The 26127-nt window shown below is 33.7% G+C and overlaps 1 long non-coding RNA gene across 1 annotated transcript in view; it reads left to right on the forward strand.

Annotated features, from left to right (window-relative positions):
• The first annotated feature begins 204 nt into the window (after positions 1–204).
• Positions 205–26127, forward strand: part of LOC129060203 (uncharacterized) — a 28891-nt gene continuing 2968 nt past the window's right edge. Inside the window, exon 1 of the long non-coding RNA XR_008526733.1 lies at positions 205–364. This is a non-coding gene — a long non-coding RNA (uncharacterized LOC129060203). The remainder of the gene's footprint in view (positions 365–26127) is intronic.

Below are 26127 nucleotides of genomic sequence, written 5' to 3' on the forward strand. Positions count from 1 at the left end.
TCTTCCCCAGTTCCTGGCACAGAGCTCCTAACATTTTTGGGCTTTCCTGAGTGATGCGGTGAGAGGATCATCTCATTATTTATAATAAGTCCCTTTAAAATATACCTGAGTTTATGCAAATGAGGTGAATCTTGGAGAATGGGAACTGTTTGCCAACCAATCATGTGATTGGAGGGTTGGAAATTTCAGTCCCACCTCCTGCCCTCTGGGGAGTGGAGAGGCGCTGGAGATTGGGTTCAATAACCAATAGCCAATGTCTTAATCAATCATGCCTGTGTGATGGAACATACACAGAAATCCTAAATGATAGAATTCGGAGAGCTTCTGGGTCATTGAACACACAGAGGTTCTGGAACCAGTAAATGTAAGTTAAGTGTTTCCCTGAGTTCTGGGAGTCATTCTAGCAAATTATCAAACCCAAGAAAGGGGTTGTAGAAAGACCTCATTTGCAGCTGGTTGGTTAGAAGTGGGGAGGCCTGGGCTTAAGACTGGCATCTGAAGTGGAGCCAATCTTGAGGGACTAATCCATTTACTTGTGGAATCTATACTAACTCCTGGTAGACAGCGTCAGAATTAGACTGAATTATAGGATACCAATTAGTATTTGAAGATTTGGAGGCTTGCTTAGTATGGAAGAGACACACATTTGGTGTGAGAAGTGCCATGAGAATACAGAAAAAAGTTTGTTGTTTTTTTAAAGTTTAGCATCTATAACCCAGTCCTTTGTAATTGACCTTCATCTCACATTGCCTTTAAGTTAAATAATGGCAGAATCATTTTAGTTTTAGTCAAAGTTACACCTACAGAATCTAACAGATTTTAGCACATAAAACTTGTTTCTTAAATAAATTCTGCCTTGAGGTGAAATTCCTACCTCAGTTCTTAGATGATTGATTTGGTTTGTTCTATGAAACAGGATTTGAATGAATCCTTTTCTAGTTTCCAGACTTGGGACAGAATTCTGACACTAAAATGGCAAAGAGAAAACAGAGAAAAATTAAGAAAGATACTCAGAAACTGTTGTGCACAAGAGGAGGGCAATTGTCAGAGCTTGGGGCGCAGTTCTAGAGTCAGACTGGCCTCAGTTGTGGCTTGATGTCCAGGCCCAAACTGAAGAGCTGATAATGTTGAAATTCTTACTGATTCAGGTCAAAATTGATCATAGCATCTGAAAGTGAAACTGAGCCTGAATATAGGCATTAAATAGTCTTTACCTGAATCTAAAAGCCTTAAATATTAATTGATATGGATAGATACAGATCATATTAGTCATTTTAAATTATTTTGTTAAGATGTAGTTCCAACTAGTTAACACATTTTATTTTTAGAGTGTTGTTTGAATTCAAAACACAGTGACTCCCTAGATGGTAATGATGATAAACATTGTGAGAGTGAATACTAAAAATGTTTAATGGAGCTAATTTAAGCAGGCTATAAATTGCGATGCAGGTCTAAAAATGAAAAGGAATAAAAATATGAAATTTAAAAATACAGAAAGTAGAAGATGGATGCCACTCAGAGGCATTTCTACAATACAATTGATCAAGACTATGTCCAGAGAGGATTGATGATTTTGCCATCTTCATGGGTTAGAGGCAAGAGTGACATCAATAGACCGAATCAGGGTATACAGGCAAAAGTATATGCCCTGCACTTCTGTTCCAAAGTAAACTAGACCTCAAAGTTCACTCTCCCAAGACTGTTATAGGTGGTCCTCAACTCACAATGGTTCAACTTAAGAAATTTTCCACTTTATAACTATGGAAATTTTCCACTTCCACTTTATATCTTATAATGAGATTATGTCCAGATAAACCCATTATAAGTTGAAAATATTCTAAGTTAAAAATACATTTTTGACTTACAATATTTTCAAAGTGCAATAAGTTTATCCAGATGTAACCCCACCATAAATTGAGGAGCATCTGTATATTAGAAGGGTTAGAAGAGAAGGGGTGTGAGGGAGGCTATCAAAGCAGAAAACTTTTTCTGGTATTGGGCACATTATTTAACTTTGCAAAGTTTCCATGAAATAAGAATTATTGTAATTTTGAAAAAAGATTCTTAGTCTGGACAGATGAGATATCAAACAAATCATTTTATTACTAATAGAGACTAGTGAAACACTACAGAACTAGTTATCTTTGACAAGTAAATTTGCTAAAGCTGATGTCCAGAATTAGGCAGAGTTAAACTAGCTGTCATAGGCAATGCTAGACCAAGAAATAATACTTGCTTCCTGTAGGCATGTAGCTTCCCTTAGCTTTTGGTTGACATTACAGGAATTCATATCAAAGTTTTTAAATCTCCTCATTTAGAATCTATAGTGTACATTGTTATTTTGTCAAATATCAACTGATTTGTGTTGGGATTTTTAATTAACAAAATTATTTCATAGTCATTATCTCTTTGATGGTAGCATAATTGATAGTAGTACCCCTCAAAATGTAAATCCATCAATATCATCACATCTAAAACTTTAATATTTTCATATAGGTTTATTTCATAATTGTATTTTCGTTAATGAAGTATTTGTCATCTCTATTCTTTTTGCCCTTGGCTAATGGAGTTTAAAAGACACTGATACATCACAGCATCATTAGCCTCTAGGTGCTTGCTAGTTCATTGCCTTATTGATGAAATCACCTTAGGATAAGGACTCCATAACTATACCTCATTGGATACGTACAGGATGAGTCTGCCTTTTGTTAAATTCCAATATATAATAGACTATTTTATCACACATTTCCTGTGTGTATCTCTTTAATGTTACGTGTTCTTTTATAACAAACCAATTTTACTGAATATTTTTTGGTTATGTTGTGTCACAGAAATAACTGCTGCCTGGCAAAAACTGGTTATTTTTCTCATTTTAGCAGTACATTTTGTCTTTTCTTGGGATCCCTTATGTTGAAAGTGAAGTGCTACAAATTTGTCATCGCCTTAGCAATCATGTATTGATCTATTTGTTCCCCCTCTGCTCATTTTCTGTGAGTCTAAATTGCTTAAGTACTGAAAGCTCTCAAGGTAGTGACCTGAAATATTAACAGGTTACATCACCTCATTAAGCAAAAGAAACTGCTCTTATTCAAAGTCTATGGATGCTGACATTGCATTTACCCCAAAAAATTAATGTTTGCGTGGAAGTGTGGTAGGAAAGATACTCTATACCTTCAGACTGAGCATCCTTTAATTTTTCTTTGGTTATAACAATTTCACCCCTTAGTTATTGCCTTTTGCTTGAAAAGTAAAGATTAATGATGCTAAAATGATACATTTTAATATAATCAAGTTATACTTCTGAGTACTTCATATGTTGATGATCTGGCACTTTTTTCAGAAATAGCACAAGTTCATTTGAAGGAGAAAGACAACCCTTAAATAACAGGCCAATTATTATTTTAATCAATAGCAGTATTATATTTTAAATTAATCTTCAAAAGTCCCTGAAGCTAAAATTTCAAAAGTCATTAATCAATTAAGCAAAATACTACACAGTCTTTCAAAGCAATCTATCTCCTGAAGGTTGTTCAAACTGTCTTCTGAGAATGAAAATTTAACACTTTTTCTTCCCTTTGACTATGTAGTTTTATTTTTCTTACACTAAATAGAATTGTATTAGAACAATTACTCAATATGTAATTAATTGCCTAATATGTAAAAAATAATGTGATGGTGTAAATTGTAGTGTATTTAAATGGTTATATTTTGGTCACAAAAAATTGTAATAGTTTTTAAAATGTCTTTTGTTTAGCAATATCAAGGACAAGGCGCTAAAACAACTTATTTTCTAAAATTATAGACTATCAGAAACTTTACTATTTGAAATATTATCAGAAATATTATCAGTATATTGAAATACTATTTGAAATATTTACTGTTTGAAATATTATCAGAAAGACTGGAAATGTCCTTCTTGTTTGAAGAATATTAGCCGTGTGAGTCATCTGGACACTGAGAAGCAGCCTTGGGTTTCCATTCAGGTGCACGGCTTCAGACAAGGGCTTTCCAGACATGTTTACAGGACTAGTTTCCAAGAAGATAACATATCGAGTCTTCCTCTCAGCCATGATAGTAATCAGACTATGATATTCTTACCAGAAACTAAAGGATTGACACAAGCAAAGTCACACAACCCTTTAGCTTTTGGCAATTTTCTTATCAGTAACTTATCCATAATTTATTCTCATCTGATATTTAAGGCAGAACTAATCTTTGCATTCCTGGAATCGTTCTTTACAGCTGTTCAGTGTAAGCTTAAATTCTGTTAAAAAAAAAAAAAAAAAAGCCTCTCTCTTCTTACTAAGGTATCCAGTCTGTAGTGCCTCATCATGTGTACTCTCCCTTGATACAGCAAGTTAATAAAACTTTGTTTCACTACAGGTATGTTCCTAATGGTCTTTATCTGATGGAATTTGTCAAAATTCCTAAGTGACGCCTTCAGCTTGCCAAACATTCCTAAAATGGAAAATGCCAAAAATTTAGGAATAAAGGAGTAATTTAGCTGAAACAAGATGGGGAGGAATATGTGTACCTGATAAATATCAAATTCAATCCCTTATCTTTCAAAAATAATCAAGTATAATTAGCTGCTACATAGTAAGTTGCTAAATTCTGAGTTTTTCTGCCTCCTCCAAAGCAATCAACATATAATTCTCCATTTTGCTGTTTCTTAGCTGTGACTAAGGTTATCAGGTCCCAACTTTGCTCTAAACATTTCCCAACCCTCTCCATGTTCAAATATGACTATATTGCTTTATTCCTCCAGAATGTTCTTAACGCAAACTAATTGAGTTATTGTTTTTAATTTGGAACATTTTAAGTGCCATAGAACAGGCAGTCTGGATCATTCATTATAATTAGGATTTTACCGAGGGAGAAATGATGTTATTACAGAGCTACTCAGTGAATAGCATGAATTTGTCATTTCAAACACAGTTAAGACAATACAAGTTTAAAATGCTTTCTCATTTCCCTTGGAAAGAGTAAACATGGAGGCAAGAAACAGCTTGCTACTCGCTATGGCTGAAATATGGTATGCAAATAAGTAATTGCTGAGTAAATTAGAGAAAAATATAGAGCAGGCAAAAGACTTTAAACTTGACGTTAAGGCACAGAATATTCTATTAACATCTGTAATATGGAGGAAGATGTAAACTGATTTATGTTGTTGCAATGAGCAGAAGTAAGACTAATGAATAGCAGTTATTGTTGAATTTCTAGTCAACATAAGAATTATTTTTCTAATAGCTACAACTGTTTAGACAATAGGACAGGTAAATTAGATTGAGTGCCTCTTTCTTTCCAGAAGTAACTAAGTAGATACTTAATGCTATGCCTCAGGAATGCCTTAAAAATAATTTCTACTTTCAACAAAAGATGAAATTTAACTTTAAATTCTATGATCATATGATACTCTCTGTCGGGATTCTAATAAACTGATCAGTGTATTAAGATGGACACAGTTATGTCACCTTCACTAAGCAATGCATTAAAATATAAGAGAAGCATTTTAGAGTTACAAAAAATAAGGACTATATAGCTTTAAGAACATTTGCCATGGTGCCATAAGCGGCAGGACAAGAGAAGAAAGATTTAACATCAAGGGTACTTTCAAAATGTGAGCAGCACTATTTTTATGACAGCAAAGACATGGAATCAACCTAAATGCCCATCAACAGTAAACTGAATAAAGAAAATGTAGTATATATACACTAAAGAATATTACACGACCATAAAAATGAACAAGATCATGTCCTTTGCAGCAACACTGATGGAACTAGAGGACATTATCCTCAGTGAACTCATACAGGAACAGAAAACCAACTACCACATGTTCTCACTTTTAAGTGGGAGCTAAACATTGAGTACACATGGACACAAAGAAAGGAAGAAACAGACACTGAGACCTACTGGAAGATGGAGGGTAGGAGCAGGGTTTCAAAAAACTTTGTATTAGTTACTATGCTTATTACCTGGATTATGAAACAATCTGTACACAAAACTCTGATGAAACACAATTTACCTATATAACAAACCTGTACATGTACCCCTGAAGCTAAAATAAGTTAAGAATAAAATAAATGTGATCTTGCATTCTAGAAAACATTTCTTACATTGCATAATTATAGAATAAGTATAAATAATGTTAATTATATCAGAAAATTACATATATTGTATCATAATTTAATAACAGATTAGTCTACCATCTAATATTATCAGAAGCAAACATTTGGAATGCCTACTAACAACTAGACTCTCCAAAATATTTTGTACATATTATCACTAACCAACCTGAAAGGCAAACATTATACTCATTTCACAGGTCACAAAAACAGGCTGAAAAAGACTAAGATGATCACAGGGCTAATAAGTGACAGGGTGAGCACTCTGTCTCCCTGTCCTAAGGCATCATCATCTTAGTAGACAAACAACTTAATGACTTAAAAAGTGTTACTGAAGTTTACATGACTTTCATATATTTACTAAGTAAGTAAGTATATTTACTTAGTACTTAGTAAGTACTAAGTAAGATGCGTTTCTTGGCCTCTTTCGGTTATCAAGGAAGACTTATTTTGTGGTTTAATACTTTTTTTTCTAGTTACAAATGGGAAAATCCTGGTTTCTACCGTCAATTGCTCAAATGCGAGCTAATACTTCTGTCTGGAAATAAATATCATAAAGAACATTGGAAAAAAGGTATAAAACAATACAAATTGAAATACATTATAAAAATAATTTTATATTTAACTCAATAGATTGAAATAACTTTGAAATCTGACAAAATCGGAAAAAAGATGTTAAATATATCTGTTGATGACTCCATAAGACTTAACAGAATGGTAGCTGCTGTCACTTCCAATATTCTAGGCAGTATATATCCCATTTTCCATAGCAGTCACAATTTATACTGTCATCTTGTTCACAGTTCTTCAATATTTGCTACTCCTCTGAAAAACTGGAATTTCTTATAATTCTATGTTTCAGATACGAAAATGATATATTCTGGATTCTACTGCAATTTAATCACTTATCCATTTTTAGTGTGACTAAACAAGATATTTCATAAGAAAAAATTAACAGTAAAATGTAATTGAAGAAACAATGTTGATTCACTGTTACTACAGTCTATTGCACTTGCAGAAATAACTATTTAAAATGTTTATGTGTGTGTGTGTGGACACTGACACAAAGCATTGTTTTCTGGTTGTGAAATGCTGTCTCTACTCCTTGAATCAAAGGTGGTTACAAAATATACAGTGTGTATTCATATGCAAGAGTCAAGAAAATAAATATCATAAAAAGGCTTTTGTTTTATATTGTTTGTTATATTTTTTATTTCAATAGCTTTTGGGGTACAAGTGGTTTTTGGTGACATGATGAATTTTACAGTGGTGAATTCTGAGATTTTAGTTCACCTGTAACCCAAGTAGTGTACATTGTACCAGTATGTAGTTTTTATCCCACATCCTCCTTCTACCCTCCCCATTCTGAGTCTCCAAAGTCCAGCTTTTATTTTTATAAAAGAAAATTTTATTTAAAAAGCTGTTGAAATGAAATTAATGAGATTAATTTGGAGATTAGTAAACACTTGAAGAAGTTAAATAATTCTAACATACTTTTGTCACCGGAATGTTTAACAAAAGCGATAGATTACTGAACAGTCAAAATGACCAACGAAAGGAGGTAGGCAACAGTTTCTAAAGAGCAAGCTAGTTAGTATTTAGGATTTGCAAATGATCTTTGACTGTAAAACCTAGGTGCTAGTCCAAATGATGAGTAATACTGTTTACAAAAAAAAAAGTTTAGATTTTAGACTGGGGTGAGCTAATTAATATACCATTAGCTAAAAAATAATTTATTATAAAATTAATGCAACTAATTATCCAATTCTTCCACCAAGTAAAAGAGAAAGTAAGGTGTTGGGCAAGATTAAATATAGTCGTATAAGTGATGGCTAGGCGGTAGGAGGAGGAGCAGAAGGATAGAGTAGAAAATGCAGTGAAATAGGAACACTTTCTATTTCTCAATTTGATTCCAAACAGCATTGGGAAAAGAAGGTTCTTTCTTGAGGCAAGTTATAAAAAGCAAGGCAAGTTGCATGGACTTGATCAAGCCATTACTAAATGAATAGAAATATATATTTATATATAGTAATATAAGAAAGCAAGTGAAAATTAGCTGAGATTTCAACAATTATTTTATAGAATATTAATACAGACAATATTCTATGTGGTCAAATTTGGTTACTTCCCATCTCCTTCCAATAATATCCATCACTCCTTGCTGTCTTCCATGTGTGGTGGCTTTGCAATGTATTAACTTGGCTCAACTAAACTACATTCCCCCAAATTCTTTTCACTGTATGTTTTTGGTTAGGGTAGTGCTCCAGAAAATTCTTGAGGAGATTTTGGAGGGTTAAAATGAAGAAGCCGTAGCCATTTCATTGTTTACACGCACTGTCATGTATCTGCTGACTCATCTTGTTGTAATGAGGCAGTGACTGGGCCTGTAACTGCTCCACCTTCCTTTAGATCTTCCTTCAGCTCCTCCAACACCTGGACCAGGTGTGTGCTAACTCCATGACAAAGCCTCCCATTTAATTCTATCATGAAAGATCAGAAGCAGTGGGAGCTAACATGGGTTCCAGTTGGTGCTTGTGGATTCCAGCTTTTTCTTGCTCTCTCTCACTTTACATCCATCTTACCTTCCTGGCTACTGGCCCTATGGACTTTCAATCTAAATATCCATCATGAGACATGAAGATAGTTCAGTAGCCAAACAGTCTTACAGAGACTAATTAACCAGCTCTTAAAAATGCATGAAGTCAGATCCCTGTAACTAATCCTGTGTGTGTGTGTGTGTGTGTTTGTGTGTGCGTGTGTGTGTGAGAGAGAGAGAGAGAGAGTTTACTGGACTGCATCAACAAAGTACCACAAACTGTGTGGCTTAAACAACAGAAATGTATCGTTTATAGTTCTGGTGGCTGTAAGTTTGAAATCAAGGGATCTGAAATCAAGGTTAGTCTCTTCTGTTGGCTCTAAGGAAGATGCTATTCCATGTCTGTCTCCTGGCTTCTGGTGCTCCGCAGGCAATCTTCAGCATTCCTCGGTTTGTAGATGCTTTACCCCTCTGTCACCTCTGCTTTCACGTTCACATGGTATTCTCCCTGTGCACATGCCTCTGTATCCAAATGTTCCCTTTTTATAAGAACACCAGTCATATCGTATTAGGGACCCACCCTACTCCAGTATGAGCTCATCTTAATGAATTGCATTTGTGACTACCCTATTTCCAAGTACATTCACATTCTGAATACTAAGTATTAGGACCTCAACCAATGGTTTTGTGTACAAACAGTTCAACCCATAGCAGTCTGTATGCATATAACACATACATATACACAAATATACACACACACCACACATACGTGCTCATATATGTGCACAAAAACATTCATGTGTACACACACACACACACCTGGTCTGCTTCTTTAATTGAATCCTTGATTAAAGACCACCTATGTTATACAATGTTATACGTTCATGCCTTTGTTCAAGCTGGAAATATCTTCCTGGCATTTATTTCCTGTAGAATGCCTACTTTCACCCCAAAACCCAAGTCAAATATTACCTATAGAAGATTCCTTCCTTTTTACCAGGTCAACACTGGGGACAGAATTAATTACCATATGGTACATAGACACTAGAATAATAGAATCCTTCAGATTGTGAAAGGTATTTTAAAATGTTCATAAAAAAAGGCAATCATCCAACATCATCTCTGACCATATTGTCGGTTTTTGGAGGATGAAGAACATGATTTATTAATATTGTATTCAGAGCACTCTAGTTTTAGAAATCACAAATAGTTAAACAAAATCTGCTGGATTAAACACAATTTGGTCCAGTTGAGTATTTTTAAAACACCGGATTCATTAATTGCAAGCAAATCGAAAGCTATGTTTCTGATCTCTACAGCTAGAATTTAACACATAATCTAGATTTTATCAAGCAGATACACTCAGGTAACAGTGCATAAACTGAGGTAACTTCTACAAGCAAAAAGATTGGATCCTGAGGAAAGCAGGAATAATGCAGAAATGCAGTTTCCCTCAATAAGCTAACAGAGTTTATAGCATCTACTGCCTGGTGTCAGAGGAACTGAGCAAAAGCCAGGTTTTTAAGCTGGATGCTCTGTTACTAGTTGTGTAACATTCAAGCTTGGTTCTTTAACAAGAAGAATTTCAGGGCTACCTCATCTCTTTCACTAAATGCTACTCTGCTGCAACTTGTTATATGAGATCTTCTTTCTCGCAAATAAAAACCCTGAAAGATGATCTATGCTAACAACTTTTTCATTCTCAATGATCTGAACCAAGAGACCCCTCTTCTTCCAGATGATGAATATAAGTGTTGTTATTCAGGAACACTGGGTCATATTTAAGATGAGGTTCCAGGGGAAGTTGTGCAAGATAAACAAAGAAACACATTTACAGAGAAATGCAGGAAGAGGGAAAAGCATGAGAGAAACTAGTCTCCAAAAGACAGAGGGAAACATTTGCCTTACTTCTCTATTCCACTTTCCAAAGAACAAGTTTTATTTAACTATTTGTCTAACTTTATTCATAAGTTAAAAGTATAACATACCCTTATTATACTCTTGGCAATTAAGTTCTATTTTCTCATGTTAGCTTTAGTGATCTACAACCTTACAATCTGAAGGTGGACTAAACTACATTATCATTTACACCATCCTGACTCGCTAATAGCTGAAACCTATATGAGATTTTCATTATGCTTCTGTTTAACTCTATTTTTTTTTTTTTTTTTGAGACAGAGTCTTTCTCTGTCACCCAGGCTGCAGTGCAGTGGCGCGATCTCGGCTCACTCCACCTCCCGGGTTCACGCCATTCTCCTGCCTCAGCCTCCCGAGTAGCTGCGAATACAGGCCCTCGCCACCATGCCCGGCTAATGTTTTTGTATTTTTTTAGTAGAGACGGGGTTTCACCATGTTAGCCAGGATAGTCTGCATCTCCTGACCTCGTGATCCACCCACCTCGGCCTCCCAAAGTGCTGGGATTACAGGCATGAGCCACCGCGCCCGGCCACTTCTGTTTAACTCTATTATACACATTGTATATGTATATGGACCTATATACATATACAATGTACTGTATCTAACTATTTAACTCTAATATACACATTGTCTATATAAAAAACAATTTTACTATTTCTAATGATAAGGAGAGAATCTCTTTCTCGAAGTTCCTATGGATTTTATCCTAGCTGCGTAAGAAAAATAGGAAAACTTTTCTAAATAGAGAAATGTGTATTTTTTAAAAATGTTTTATATTCTGTCTTTTATCTCAAGATAATCATGCAATGCCATTAGGAAAAATGTATCTTACAAATTTTAAATGTTTCTTCCTGTTAAAAGAAAAATTAGCAGAAATATAAGCAGAATCCAGGCATTGAGAGTATAAAAATTAAGTAAATTGTGACATATATTCATAACAAGCTATTATATACAAGCACAAAAATGAATAAATTGCCAGTATATGCAATAGCATAAATGAATCTCCACAACATAATGTTGACATTCTGAAGTCATAGGGTATTATCAATTGGTATAATGTGTTAAAAATAAGCAAAATTAAACCACATTAATTAGGGGGAACATAGAGAAGAAGCAAAACTATGAAAAAGGAAGAAATTGTTTCTTATAAAAATTAACATGTATAACTTCTGGCAGAAAAGAAGGATGAACGACCAACAAGGATCACAGTAGGAGATTCTTGGTGCTTATGATTTTCTATGTGTACCCTAAAACGGGTCTCTGGATACTTACATGGATGTTTGCTTTTGTTCAACTGCATATGTATGTTTTATGCAACTTGATGTATATGTGTTAAATGCTAATTAAAATAAAAAGCAAAATAACTCTAATTCCTTGAAGCCAATGATGTCTTAGAGGTGTTAAGTCCTATAGCGAGGACTGTGAATGTGAGTTCTTTCAGCCAAAACTTCAACTACAGTTTTTGGTTTGTTTTTAACTCTAGGTACTCTCTCATTCAATCTTCCCTGTCCTCTACCCTGAGGCACAGATTGCCTCCATTTTCACCACTCTCTGCTTTGGGTAGAGTCTCTTTGGACACACTTTCTGTAACACCTGTTACGGTGTCCGTCTCTGCTTAGCTTTTTCCCTTAATCAGTGCCAAGGCTGCCCACAGCTCCTCCTTCCTACTGCACCCTGCCTTAGGACAAGGTTAATTCCCTCAGCTGAGAAGCTGTGTTCCAGATAACAAGGAAGGGGTCCTACAACATTCTTTCTTCAGCTCCACACACCCTCCACTCCAACCTCTCTGGCAGTTGAACTTGCTCTCTTCTTTGATATTACTCACTTATCCTGTGTCTAAGATCAGCAGACATGACTATGAGGGCTGAAAATCTCAGTTCTGATGTATGACATATAACCCTTCCAAAATTCAGAAGAGGTGTGTGTCAATTCTTGTCATTGTCTCTCATTTAGCATGAAAATCATATCTGGCAACTGCTTTTTTCAAAATATGGGATGAAGCTTTAAAGTAATTGTCCCATTTCACTAGAAATTGCATCTCTCTCTCTCTCTCCTTCTCTCTCTCTCAATCTCTTCATTGCTCTAGTCATTGTTATAGTTCAAAAGATGGAAAGGAGTGAAAACGCTTTTACGGCAACCAATTTAACTGAAAATTTAACTGAAACCCTGAAATAGGGTCATGATTCTCCTTTAATTCGTGATGAAACAGATGCTGAAGTTTAAGTAACTTAATTAACATCAGAGCTAGTAAGTGGTAGAATTTGAGTTCAACACCCAAGTTCATCTCTCTTCACAGCCTGTGCTTTTTACCACTATACAGAATGCCCACCAGGGATTGAATTAGCACATTAGAAGATGAGAATTTGCATTCATCTTCATCAGCATTACTGGCACATAGAAAGCTTTTTTTGGTCACTGCTATATTCCTAGTGCCCATGGTGGTAACGGCTTAGTTGTGATTTGCAGAAGAAAGAAAGAATAGAGCATATCAATCTATGTGACTAAAGCAGTGTTTAAATAACCCAGTAAACTTAAAAGACTATGGACATGGCAATACGACATAAGTAGAGATTTTGGTTAATTAGAAACCTATGTGTCATTTTGGTATTTGCCTGTTGCTTCCCTCTCCACAGCGCCTCTACCAAGTTGCGTCAGTTCAGATGCCTAATATCTCTCCTAAGTGCTCTGATTCACTCAATCACCATACACACCTCTGTAACATAGGCAACCCCCATCTCCTGCCTTAATTCTTGCAACTGCCTATTGGATCCCCATTTGGGTTTTGTGGGGGTTTTTTTCTGTTTCTTACCAACTCACTCTACGTATTGTAGACAGATAAATCTTTCTAAAACATGGAAATCTTGTGTTCCTTCCTTACTTAACGTCTGTGGATAGATGCCCATTTGCCCAAGGGAAACTGTTCAAATGTACCCTATGGCTGATAAGAATCTTCGTCATCTGGCCATGATTTAACTCTTCCATTTCACATTTCTATTTCACTACTTTTTCTCAAATTCCCAGAGGTGTGGTGCTCCATTTCGTTTTCTGAAATCAGCCATGCACAGTCTAACCTCCTGGTCTTGCCACATGCTGTTTCTATGACAGGAACACTTTATGTCTCTTTCAGAGCTCTAATGCTCTCTAATACAATGGCTATAAACTGTATGTCTCTGTCAAGGGTCTACTCTGTTTTAATTTTTTTTTATCCCCATTGCAGCCAAAATGCCTTGAACAAATTACACACTCAGTGGATGTATGAATTAAAACAGAGAAGATTTTGTATGTGTTTAAAAAATAAGATATTATTATATTCCTAAAGTCAATAAAAGAATGTGACTCCATTACACAGGCAAAAATTCATTTAAAAATATTACTGTATAGTTTCATTTTTACAGATTAAAATAATAATTATTGAAGTTTACTTTGAATATGCCTATATTCAAAGAAGCTCAACACCTCTTATTTAAACAACCCAAATGTTAATAATTTTGAAAAATGTGATCATATATATATATGTGTGTATATATAAAATCAAAATGACAAATAAGTTTTACAAATAGGGCTTTAGATCTAAATCATTCATTACCACTAAGTAAAAAAAAAAATCCAAAAAGGAAATAATTTTATGACTTCTTATTTTTATAAACTACAAAAAAGCATGATAATCCTATAGACATGTGGTACATTTGCAAAAAAATAAAAATACTTGAAATAGTAGTAATAAAGAGAATAGCTAGGAAGCTTTTTACTTTACTATAGTCATGGTACGTGAATGACTAGCTATCAAACTGTTGGTGAAACTGTACACACATAACCTAATGATCTTTCCCTTCCACTGCTGTCCAGATAAGAAAATTCCTGTATTTACAATCATTACTAGATTACAAGTTTCTCTTCCATCTTTTAGTGATCTTCAAAGCCATCACACTACCCGGGAGACCACATTGCCCATATTCACAGTTGGGCAGCATCAACACTAAAGGGACTAGTTGCTCATCTCAGAATTCAGGAGTCATTTTTGCCCACTGTGTTTTCCTACCTTTGTGTCCTATCCGTCACTGACTTCTTTTGATCCTGCCTACAACGTTTCTTGGTTCATGACATTTCTCTCCATCTCCACTACTACAACCATCTCTAGCCTGGGCGTCTGCAATAGCCTCTGGAGTAGTTGTTCTTTATCTACTACTAAAACCCTCATATCCATAATCCGCAGTGAAAGGATAGTATTATTTTTAGAAACACAAATATTATTTACTTGATTGTTCTCTTCCAACCTTAGGTATGTTTATTTGCTTAGATGCTGCATAAAGTACATCATATTTCCAGGTTTGATTGACATAAGCTATATGTTCAATTCTCCCAAAGTTGATACGTACTGTATCCATGACATGGATTTTATTTAAATTTTGTATTAAATAATAGTTGGAAAATAGTAATATTTGACCTAACCATAACATTAGGGATACAATCATTTATCATTTACATAAAACTTATAATGCATATATAATGTGACATAGGTCAATCAGTAGAAAAAGAATTAGTATTTAATGTTTGAGAAACATGAAGTGGTTATGTAAGACAAGCATGTTATACATTTTGGCATTTAATTTTTATCATAATTGCATATCTATTTTAATAAATGTGGCTTTTTGCAATTACTTATCGCTCATTAATTTAATTAGAGATATATGATATGTCTGCAAATACCTGAGCTAATCTCTTTTCTTCTTGTGGTTACGACTCCATCGATTTAAAGGTTTGTATTTTCTTTAACAGATTGCTCTGATCTCCTCCTGGTTCATAGCATCGTATCAATCACACAACAGCTATAAAAAGACCTTCTTCCCATCAGGACCATCAAACATTTATTAGGCTCTTATATGTGTCCTTGCCCATAAAGTACTTAAGATATGTTACTTCAATATTGTTTACTATTTTTACTTGATAGAGGAACATACCATCACAATGTATTGCTTCAAATACCCTCTTCTTTGAATCATTTTCCAATACTCCATTACACTTGGAGTCTTTTCTATCTCCTACTGAGTTCCTGGCAATGAGCACTTCCTAAGGAGACTTGAGAGGTATCCTTTACAAATTTAAATTCTAGTATCTTTTTACCATTTCTGTTAGGATATCATTAGCATTTTAAGAGGCAGGATGGATTGCTTAGAGTATGGATTTTGAAGCCAAGATCCCTAGGCAATCTCTTATAAGACACAAACAGTTTTCAATCCAGTATTTCGTTTACTTAATTTTATAAAAGGATGTAAGGCAGGTGATACAAAAAGTGCATCATCATTTCATTGGGAGTCTCAGCAACCACCCAAGTAAGTACACAGTTGTGTTTTGTGTTTTTTGTTATTTTTTTGCCTCTGACACATATGAGATCTGCAAGGCTGTCGCGCATGGAGGTGGAAGCTGCAACCTTTATTTCCTGCTCCTCCTTTGCACTGTTTGAGTCATGCAGGCCTGAAGCCTAGATGCTTCCTCATAGTTTCCCCAGTGCAGGTGCAGTTTCACTTCACAAACACGTCAACACAACATTTCCATTCATTTTTGCCATATGATTTCCAAGCAAACAGTGCTATAAGACTCTGAGATCATACTAGAAAGAACTTCATCAGCCCTGGCCAGGCCAGAAGTTAATTATTTATTCACAATTTATTATTTGATTTTGAAAAGAAACTATGGTTAAAATAGAAAATGTCTTCTTGTACTAAGTGGAGTATATCTTCACATTTAGTTAAAAATTGAATCTTAGATGTTTACAAGTGAGCAAATTCCTATATTGGCTTTTCTAATGATTCACTAGACAAAATTTTCTGCTCCAGAAATTTTCTCTGCTTCTCAAATTCTCATGGCTATAATATGTTCATTAGAAGTACGTAATTAGGCTATATTGACCTATGTTAGTATATGGATGGTCTTCGAGGAAGGAATACATTAAAATGTCATCATCAATCAATAACATCTGATTATGCGTTTTATGATATGAATATACAAATAACATTCTTCTAACTAATGAGCTGTGAGCAAACTAAATGGCTCATAAGTCAAAACAATTTTGATGGGGTGGTTCCTGTTATCTAATGCTGCACAACAAACTACCCCAAAATTTAGGGGATTAAAACAACAATGATCTTACTATATTGCATAAATTTATATATCTGGAATTCGAATTATGCTGGGCTTGGAAAATGCCTCTAATCCATGTGGCATTATTGGAGGTCGGTGGTGTTATTCAATTGCAGAGTGTCTGAGACAGTTTCTTGGCAAGGAGGGCTAGAAGACTGTTTTCATTGGGTATTATTAAAATTTTATGAAACAAATAATACATAAACTTTATTTTTACTCAGACTTATTACATGAATAAGGAGAATTTACATGAAATGTTCTCTTCTAACAGTTAATGCTCCCATAGCAATATCTTCACAAACAATATTGGAAATGTCATGGTCTTTTACATCCTAACCTCAGAACACACAGATAATCTTTTCCGCCACACTCTATCAGGTGAAATACTCACAGTCCTACCCACACTTACAGGGAGAATATTCAGGCTCCTTCCCTATGAGAAAAAATGTCAAGGAATTTTTGTTTTAAAGTAGTAACAGGGGAATTGTGAAGAAATGGCTAGTGTGTACAACTATTTGGGACAGTATGCTTGAGTGAAGTGTCACTAGCCAGGAAAGGAAAGCATAAGGCACACATTGGTATACAGATCAGCATTCTAGGAGGTAGAAAAGTATGACTGACAAATTGCCTGTTTAAACTTGCAATAGGCATAAAACTTACACTCAACAGAAACGTCTGTGAATATTAACAAAACAAAAGGCTCATTACAGAACTGGACTGATAAGAAATTTTAAAAAGTAGTAAGCAGATGATTCAAATAATTGAATATTTTTTAACTCATGCATCTAAAAGGAGGATTAAAATTTGTTAAGCTGCTTGTTTTGAGATTTCAGAGTTATATTTCCTCAAATGTATGTGCTTCATGAAATGTAGCTTAAGCCCCATCACCAAAGATACCATAATGAATCTAAACATTTGTGGATGCCAGGGCTTTTGCAATCATTTGCTATTTTTCTACAAACGCATTTTATCTATGTTAATGGCAAGTCTTTAGCAAGCAATCTTATAAAGTACAGTTTTATAAAGAGACAAAGATTATATTTTAAAAATTGAGAGTGAGTTTCAAGAACAATGAAGGACAAAGACAGATCCCAAAATAGTTAGAAGGGAGAATACTCTGTGGACCTATCAATTTATCCACAAGTTAATTAAATAGTTTCCTTTCAGTGATACCCATAGCTAATAATATTCACAGCAGTAATATAATTTGCAAACTCTCAACATTTTTTAAGTCTTCAATTTGTGCTAATAATAGCACAAAATGATTAGGAAAAAATCATGTTGAAAATTAAAATATCTAACTTCTTTGATGTAAGTTTATATTATGGAAATATATATAAATTTAATTTTCATAAGCATGCAATTATATATTTATAATATTGTATACAAGTTGTGTATCCCTTACCAAAAATCCTTGGGACCAGAAGTGTTTCGGATTTTGAATTTTTTCAGATTTTGAAATATTTGCATATACATAATAAGATATCTTAGGTATAGAACCCAAGTCTACACATGGAATTTATTTCTGTTTCATATACACTTTAGACACATAGTCTGAATGTAATTTTACACAATATTTTTAATAATTTTGTACATGAAACAATGTTTTGACTGCATTTCAACTGCAACCCATCACATGAGGTCGGGCCTGCAATTTTCTACTAGTGATGTCACTCAAAATGTTTGGATTTGAGAAGATTTGGGATTTTGGATTTTGGGGTTAGGGATGCTCAACCTGTATTTATTCTCACTAAAATAAACAGTTCATATAATCAGGAATTTCTTCTGTTTCTCTACTATGTCTTAGTAACTAAAAGAGTGTTTAGCACATGGTAGGGTTCAATATGCATTTATTAAATTAAAACAGATTCTACCATTGTAATGTCCTCAGGTCATAGACACTGGTTTGCCTGCCATCTAGGAAACTTATTATTTTAATCAACGTGTGTATATGTCCATAAACACATAGTTTTCCTTTTTTCTAGTCATTTATCTCCTTTTCGAGTGCTGTCTTTTCTTCTTTTGTTAATATCCAGTCATACTAAATAAGGATTAATTATCTTTCTCCTACCTTTATTGTAGCTGTACTAGGAGGCATGTATCTCAAGATTAGGAAATATTTTTAAACTTTTTAAAACCATTTAAATTTACCAGTTCATTCAACTGTATAAATATAAAGCAAATGCAATTTTCTAGATTAATAAAAAAGTATCAATTGTACTTTGGAAGACATTTTTGGGATGAGGATAGATATCCATAGAAGAAACAAGTTAAAAGGCCCTCACATAAGCTACAACCAACCACTCAGTCATTAACTTGGTATTCTCATGCCATTAGACCACTTAATTAGGCAGGTCTTTACTGAATAGCTGTGATGTTTTCAACATCACTTTCATCACTATGGCAAATAAAAACATATAGTACAACTTTGAAGACTACATTCTGAGGCATTTAATTAGCAGAGAACAGTGTAAGACAAGATATTCATATCTGACTTCAGGAGTTCTGAGAATGGGGAGAACAATAAAGACTAGGGCATCAAAAAGATTTCAGAAAAGAAAATCCACGACCTCACTTGTGTAGAAAAGAGGCAAAGAAGATAATAAATGGATGCTTCAATTTAAAATTTTATCTCATTCACCATTCTCTTTTGGTCAGGATCATGGAGTTTCTGTAAACATTAAAGCAACTACATATATTAAAAAGTATTTGCCAGTCACAGTGGCTCATGCTTGTAATCCCAACACTTTGGTAGCCCAAGGTGGAAGGATGACTTGAGCCTAGGAGTTAGAAATCAGCCTGGGCAATGAGGGAGACCTCGTCTCTACAAAAACGAAAAAAATGTTTTATAAAAGCTTGATTATGGATTCAATCTACACAATTATTTTATTCCTGCCAATGATTTTGACATTGCCACCGGCAAAAACAGGTAGTTATATCAGTTGTTATTATTTTCTAAGTATTGAGTTGATATGGCCTGATAATAATCTTTGTACCAATTATATAGTGAAATATATACCTAGTATATTCCTAGAACTCTGAAGAAAACCTACACCGATACCTAGTAAGAGCATGAAATACCTAGCGTATTCCTGTTCTTACTAGGTATCAGTGTAGGTTTTCTTCAAAGATAAACAATATATGGGAATACAATTCCATGTTCCCTTGTTTGTTAATACCCTTGTTAGCAACTATTAAAATTATCTCTTTTACTTAAAAGTCTTCCTTGCCAGCTGTCAGAGGAATATAGAATAAAAATTTCATCAAATTTATAATTACTGTATTTTGATCTTTCTTTACTTTTCCCTTTTCTATGGGGATGAATCAACCTCTATATCTCAAACAGATGTTTTATACAGGCTTGTGAAGCCATATTCCCATAGGTCTCCTCCTGGGTTCTATTCCCTAATGTCTGAGGCAAAATAATTTTTCAAATAGCTCAGCAAGAATAAGATGGAAGAATTTTCATAAATTTCATTTATCTACATTTTGGCCTTCTATTCCTTTTCTTTATTTTCTATTTCTAAAGTTTTGAATTTCCAGTAGACGGCTGTGTATATTACAAATAAAAGAACACCATATTTTTAAAACATAATGTACTAAACATTTAAAAGTTCTTAGTACCAACACTTGACACTGCACAGGCAATGGGTATATTCAAGGGTATGTTGATGGACTCATGCATATTACTGTATTTTCTACAAAAAGAACTATGGAAAGACTGCCTAACAATGAGACTTAAATATTGCATCAATTGTGTCACATTAAATCGATGGCTATATATGAGACTACAGTTCCTCCATCTTAATTCTAGTTTCTTAAATACAAAATATTACTCTGTGGGCGAGAGACAAAATCTTTTTAATTTAAACAAGCACTGAATGTTTTATATTTCTTAATTTCTGTGATAGGAAGAAACTATTTCTCTGCTATATACTAACATCTTATTGACCTATATTTTTCTTACCCCTTGGGAAGCCAAGAAAATTAAATTGCCAAGTGTTTTTTTTTTTTTTTGAAATTTCTGTTCGGTGACATTAAAACTTCCTCCAGGAATACACCCTACACGTTTTCTATTCAGGTAGGAGTCAAGGCCTAGTAATCAGTATTCTGTTTTATTTTTGTGGAGATCATCTACTTATGGATACTCATTAAAGCATGATGAGTCAGATATGTTCTAGGGTATATTTTAAGTTAATTACATTCTGAACTCTTACCTTTGCTGCTTTAGGCATAAATTTTAAAAGTATAAAGTATCTTTTTTTTTATTTTTTAGAAAACTTTCTTAAGCTCCTTTTGAAAGACATTTCCAGAGAAAATGCATCTGACTTAGGATCTGAATATAAAAGAGAAATATTATATCTTGCAAACTCTCTACCAGAGGTAAAAAATAAACATTATTTTATTATGGCAAAGGGTACATTTCAAGGTCACTGCCTTGCTTTGCTTTTGAAGCTTGTTTAGCTGCTAGGAGAATACACAAAGATTCAAATGCTGCCTTCTTTTAAGTGACACTGGGTATAAAAGTATTTGATCAGAGAGAGTACAGACTCAATAAGGAAGCCATGCAATCTGAATTTGTAATGCTTGACAACAAAACATTTTACTGTAGTGTAAATAATATTATGTGTGCAGACTTTTCATTTTAATGTCAGAGACCATATTTTCTATTTAAGAAAGACATGCCAGACTACATTGAAATGTGAACTCCTTTTTCTATTTAGGAAACTCGAAGATTTGTTTTCCTGTAGGACACTAAGTTCCTAACCCCAGATAGTGAGGTTCAATAAATTCAACGGTTTAATCTCTAGTTAGATGTATGGGAAATCTGCTGCCTCAATACTAATTGCATTCAGACATCGTATCAAAATAAATAAAATCATTAACACTGAAATACAGTATTTTGGCAATTTACTAACTCATATAAGGACAGTATTCGAAGCACTTGGTAGTGTCTCTCAGAAGAGAAGAAACTAATAAACTAACAAAAGACCCTTCTCATGTTTAGTGAAAGCAGGGCAAGTAGTGTTTTCTATGTTGTGTGATTTTAAAGACCGTTTTAGTCAAAAATATCTTCTTCTTTTCCAACACGCCTTTCAATCATGATACCTAAAACCTCCATAGAAAACTCTTTGGGCTTAGGAATTTAATGATCTACTAAGAGCTTTAAATTTAACTAATAGGATGGCCAAAGAACTGGTAATTGAGACCCAGATTGTAGTCCTGTCACCCAGCAGTCTTACAAAGCCCCTCTGAACATCATTATCTCCATGTGTAGTATGTGGTTATAGGAGACAATATATAAGAACATATTTAGCTGTTTAGGTTTAAACTTCTGTGACTCTATGATAAACCTAAAAGTATCTAGGATTGTTAATTTCTGCATAAAGATTGCATTAGTCATTAGCATCATGGCTTAAATTATTTGATTAGATTAGCAGAAAGTAGTTGCCTGGTGAAGTAGTAGGGGAATGCATTAGTGGCAGATGATACTACAGATGAATGGCAGGGATAGCAATTAGATTCATGAAAGGACATGCCTTTTATCCTGAGTCACCAAATAACATAGAAGATACACAAAATTATTATCATATTGAGCTCCATAACTTACAAATCTCTCTGTCTACATATATATATATATATGTTTGTAAATATACATATATATTGTTAATCGTATGTGTGTTTGTAATTATAAGAGCAGCATTCATTTTCCCACATGATATATTCTAGGTCAAAATATGTTTCTTAAATGAATGACTAATGGGATCAATGAGTAAATTAATGTGAAAACTTGGACGCACAGATACGCCTGAATGAGAGAAAGCCTAATAGACAAAGCTGTTGGCTTTTTCATTGTTCAGTCCTTAAGACAGCAGGACTTTCAAATGGGAACTTTGTGAGAATACTGGTCAATTTCAAAAAAAAAAGAGAAGTAATTCAGAAAAACATCTGGTATTGATTGCAAGCTAGAGAGCAAGTGAATTACACAATTCTCTAAAAGTGAATGATGCTATTCTCCAATGAGAATAGTCAGACATGAAGTAAGACTGGCAACTAAATCAGCTCTAATTAAAAGTGTGATGAGCATGAAATTTGTCTCTGGGCCTCTCCCTCCCCTCTCTTTCTCTCCTTTCTGTGTTGTGCTATTTTCTCAGTTTTTGTGGAGTCTTCTATAAATTACCAGGTGTCCATCTCAGGTTGTGTACACCAAAGTCCTAGCTGTCTATTAAAGAATTAAACAATATGTTTCTAATGAGTTGAGGGACATGGAGACTTCTCAAAGACTTATAAATCTTCAACTGTAGAAATAATGACTCTAATTTTAGGGCCTGCAGAGAAGCACTGACGGAAATATTTTGGTGTAAGGAAGCCCTCACTGATCCTCAAAACCTCTATGTACAATAAGTGTACACTAACTTGTACTGAACTCAGAGTTATGGATGATAATATTGGTGGTTTCTAATTACACGGCAGAAATATCATATATATCTTTGTTAACATGTAGAGTACCTAGCACATGATAGCAATTTAATGATTTTATTGATTCAGCTTAACTTTAGTGCACATGGAACAATGTAGCTGACAGATCACAGGCAGAGGGATAGCTGGGAATCTAAGTTCTATTTCATATGTAGTGACTAAGAAATTTTGAAGCCTTGGGACATCAATTAACCTATTATTTTTCTTCATTAAAGTGTTTATTTATTAGAGTATATTATTAAAAATTAGATATTGTTATCAAAATTATTTCACAAATATAAAGAAATTAGCACTAGAACTAACTTTATTTAAAATGTCCCCAAATAATAATTATTTTTAGAACAAAATTAAATTATCAAGCAGTATGGTTCATCACAGTATTTTTTGAAATGCTTTGCATGTAGTTTAAACTGAAACAAATACCGCATACCCACCACAGGAGCTAAGATATAATACCAGTAGAATGGAAAGGAAAAGAAAAAGTTATGAGAAAACATTGAAAAAGATAAAAGGGAAAAGAGAAGAGAAAGGAAAGAGGAAGCAGTAAATGGAGGGCAATTATATGGAAGAGTGAAAGAATATCTGTTATAATAGACTTACTCCTCTCAAGATTTTTAAACTTCCCTGGCATAGCAAGAGCCTGGACCATGGAAGAGCCATAAGACATAAGTGCTATTAACAGGTCTCCATCTCTCAAATACACTGCTTAAAAGAGAAAAATTTTTTCTTTCTTCCTTCAAAAAGGACATCAAAATGTAGAAATTTACCTACTTTATTTTAGTCCGTGGCAACACTGTATGGAAAAATACTTTGGCAGTATATAAAAATAATTCAATCAGTGATTCTTTACATATGTCTGATTCTATTGGGAAGAAAATGAAAAGCAAGTTTGAAGAGTTTCAGGAGTTTGCCTTATGGTTCTATATGGTGTTTAATACTTGATGAAAACAGGAAATTCGTCAAAGATGTTTTTCATCAATACTGTATTTGTTTGCATAAAAATATCACTGTTGTAATATATTAAGAATATTGTACTGTGGTTACAAAAGAATAGCATCATGGTTGGAATATAATGTCTTGAAGTCCAATTGCATAGAAATTTTGATGGAGCCATTTGCTCACTGTAATCTTGGGCAATTTTTTAACCCCTTTTTGTGCTTTAGATTCCTCATTTTTAATATGAAGTTTATAGTAGCATTGTGATACTTAGGATGAGTCAATTTGTACAAAATATTTGGATGGTATAAATGTTTAATAAATATCAGCTTTAGTTTTGAATATATTTTTAACTAGAATTTACAAAAGTTAAGTTAGGGTTGAATTTATTTTGATACTGTAAGTGATATATAAATATATGCATACATATCTACCTCTCAAATTGAATTTATAAATGTGGAATATCAAAAATTATACTAATTACTTTTTAGTATATCATAGCTTCAATAAAGAAAGATATTAAAAGAAATGAAATAATTCTTACCTTGTTTCTTTGTTGGTATTTTTATTTATGTGAATTTAAAGAGAATGCATAGCTTTTAAGCCTAGTTCTTATCGGCTGTATCTTTATAGCTTCTTCCCCATCTAGTAACTTGAATTAGTAGATAGAATTGTTAGTTAAAATTCTTGACTACTTTAACTTTAATTTACTTCTCATTTTGTGTTGAACTATAATTACTCAATTTTTAAAATTTTTTCAGTTCTTATTAGTGTTGAAAGAAAATCATTATCATTCCATTTGATTTCATTTGCAGCAGAATTTTAATATATAAATGTAACAATTTCATAAAACAGATGCCCACGAAGTGTTTTCTTTATGCATTTTATGTATAAAATCACAAGCTTATTTTATGTATATTGATGGGTAATGAGAAAATCTAATGTCAATGTCTCAGGATAAATCCTTTTTTAGATTATTTAAAAATAATCAAAGTACCAAAACTCACAATAGCATAAATTTAAAACAAATGCAAAATGCAAAACTTTTTCTTAATATGTTATAAAAGACACAAGGAAAGGAAGCTTGTTTACCATGTACTTCTTTCCATTGATTAAATCACAAGGAAGCAATATTCTTAGGGGTTCATTAAGGATTTCAGATTAAAGAAGCACTGATTACAGATATGTATGCAAGCCATAATTGATTTCTGAAATGAGCTCTCTTTGCTGATGAAACAAAAGCTACTGATTTCCTTCTGTTTAGTAACCATCCTTTTGCTCTTTTGCTATTTCTGCATCTTCAATTATTCTATAGTACTACCAACCTATAATCAAAATAAAGTAAAATAAAAGTACTTTTCAAATAAAGCCTTTAGATAACATACCTGAACAATATGAAAGAAAAAAAAAAAGAAAAAAATCCTAAAGATTGCTTAAATAAGATAATTTTTTTGCTCTTTGCCACCCCCTCAATACTCAACAAAATTTGTCCAGTTGTCTAATTCAGATCTTATGGAATACAACAACTAAGAAAGGAAGGAAATAGGGTGTAGAGTTAGTTTCATCAAAATGTTCTTCCCCAGCTGATATCAAAATTTTCAGAGTGACTGTGGAAATTATCTTGTTTGATTGCGGCTACTATTACAACTTGATCAATTCAGTCAATGTCATTAGAAAGCATGTTTTGCTGTCTTCACACTGCTCTTAAACTCTAAATAGACTGCACACAAACCTTTGCTCTGCTGTAGCCCCAAGCTAGAACAAAGTTATTGCTTACCTTTCATTAAACATTGTACAGTTACTTGCTTGAGCAATGATGGAGAACCAGACTCCAAATTATCCAGAAGATTCTAAAATTAGTTTCTAATTGCCATCCCAATGCATTTGTTCTCTTCAACACAAGTAAGTAAGGTTATATAGAAAATATAAAAGTAAATGGATTCAATTACATCTCTATATTTTCATCAATGTCTTCCAAGTTCTAGTTTCTCTGAA

Source organism: Pongo abelii, chromosome 1 (genome assembly GCF_028885655.2).
Source record: "Pongo abelii isolate AG06213 chromosome 1, NHGRI_mPonAbe1-v2.0_pri, whole genome shotgun sequence".
Taxonomy (NCBI): domain Eukaryota; kingdom Metazoa; phylum Chordata; class Mammalia; order Primates; family Hominidae; genus Pongo; species Pongo abelii.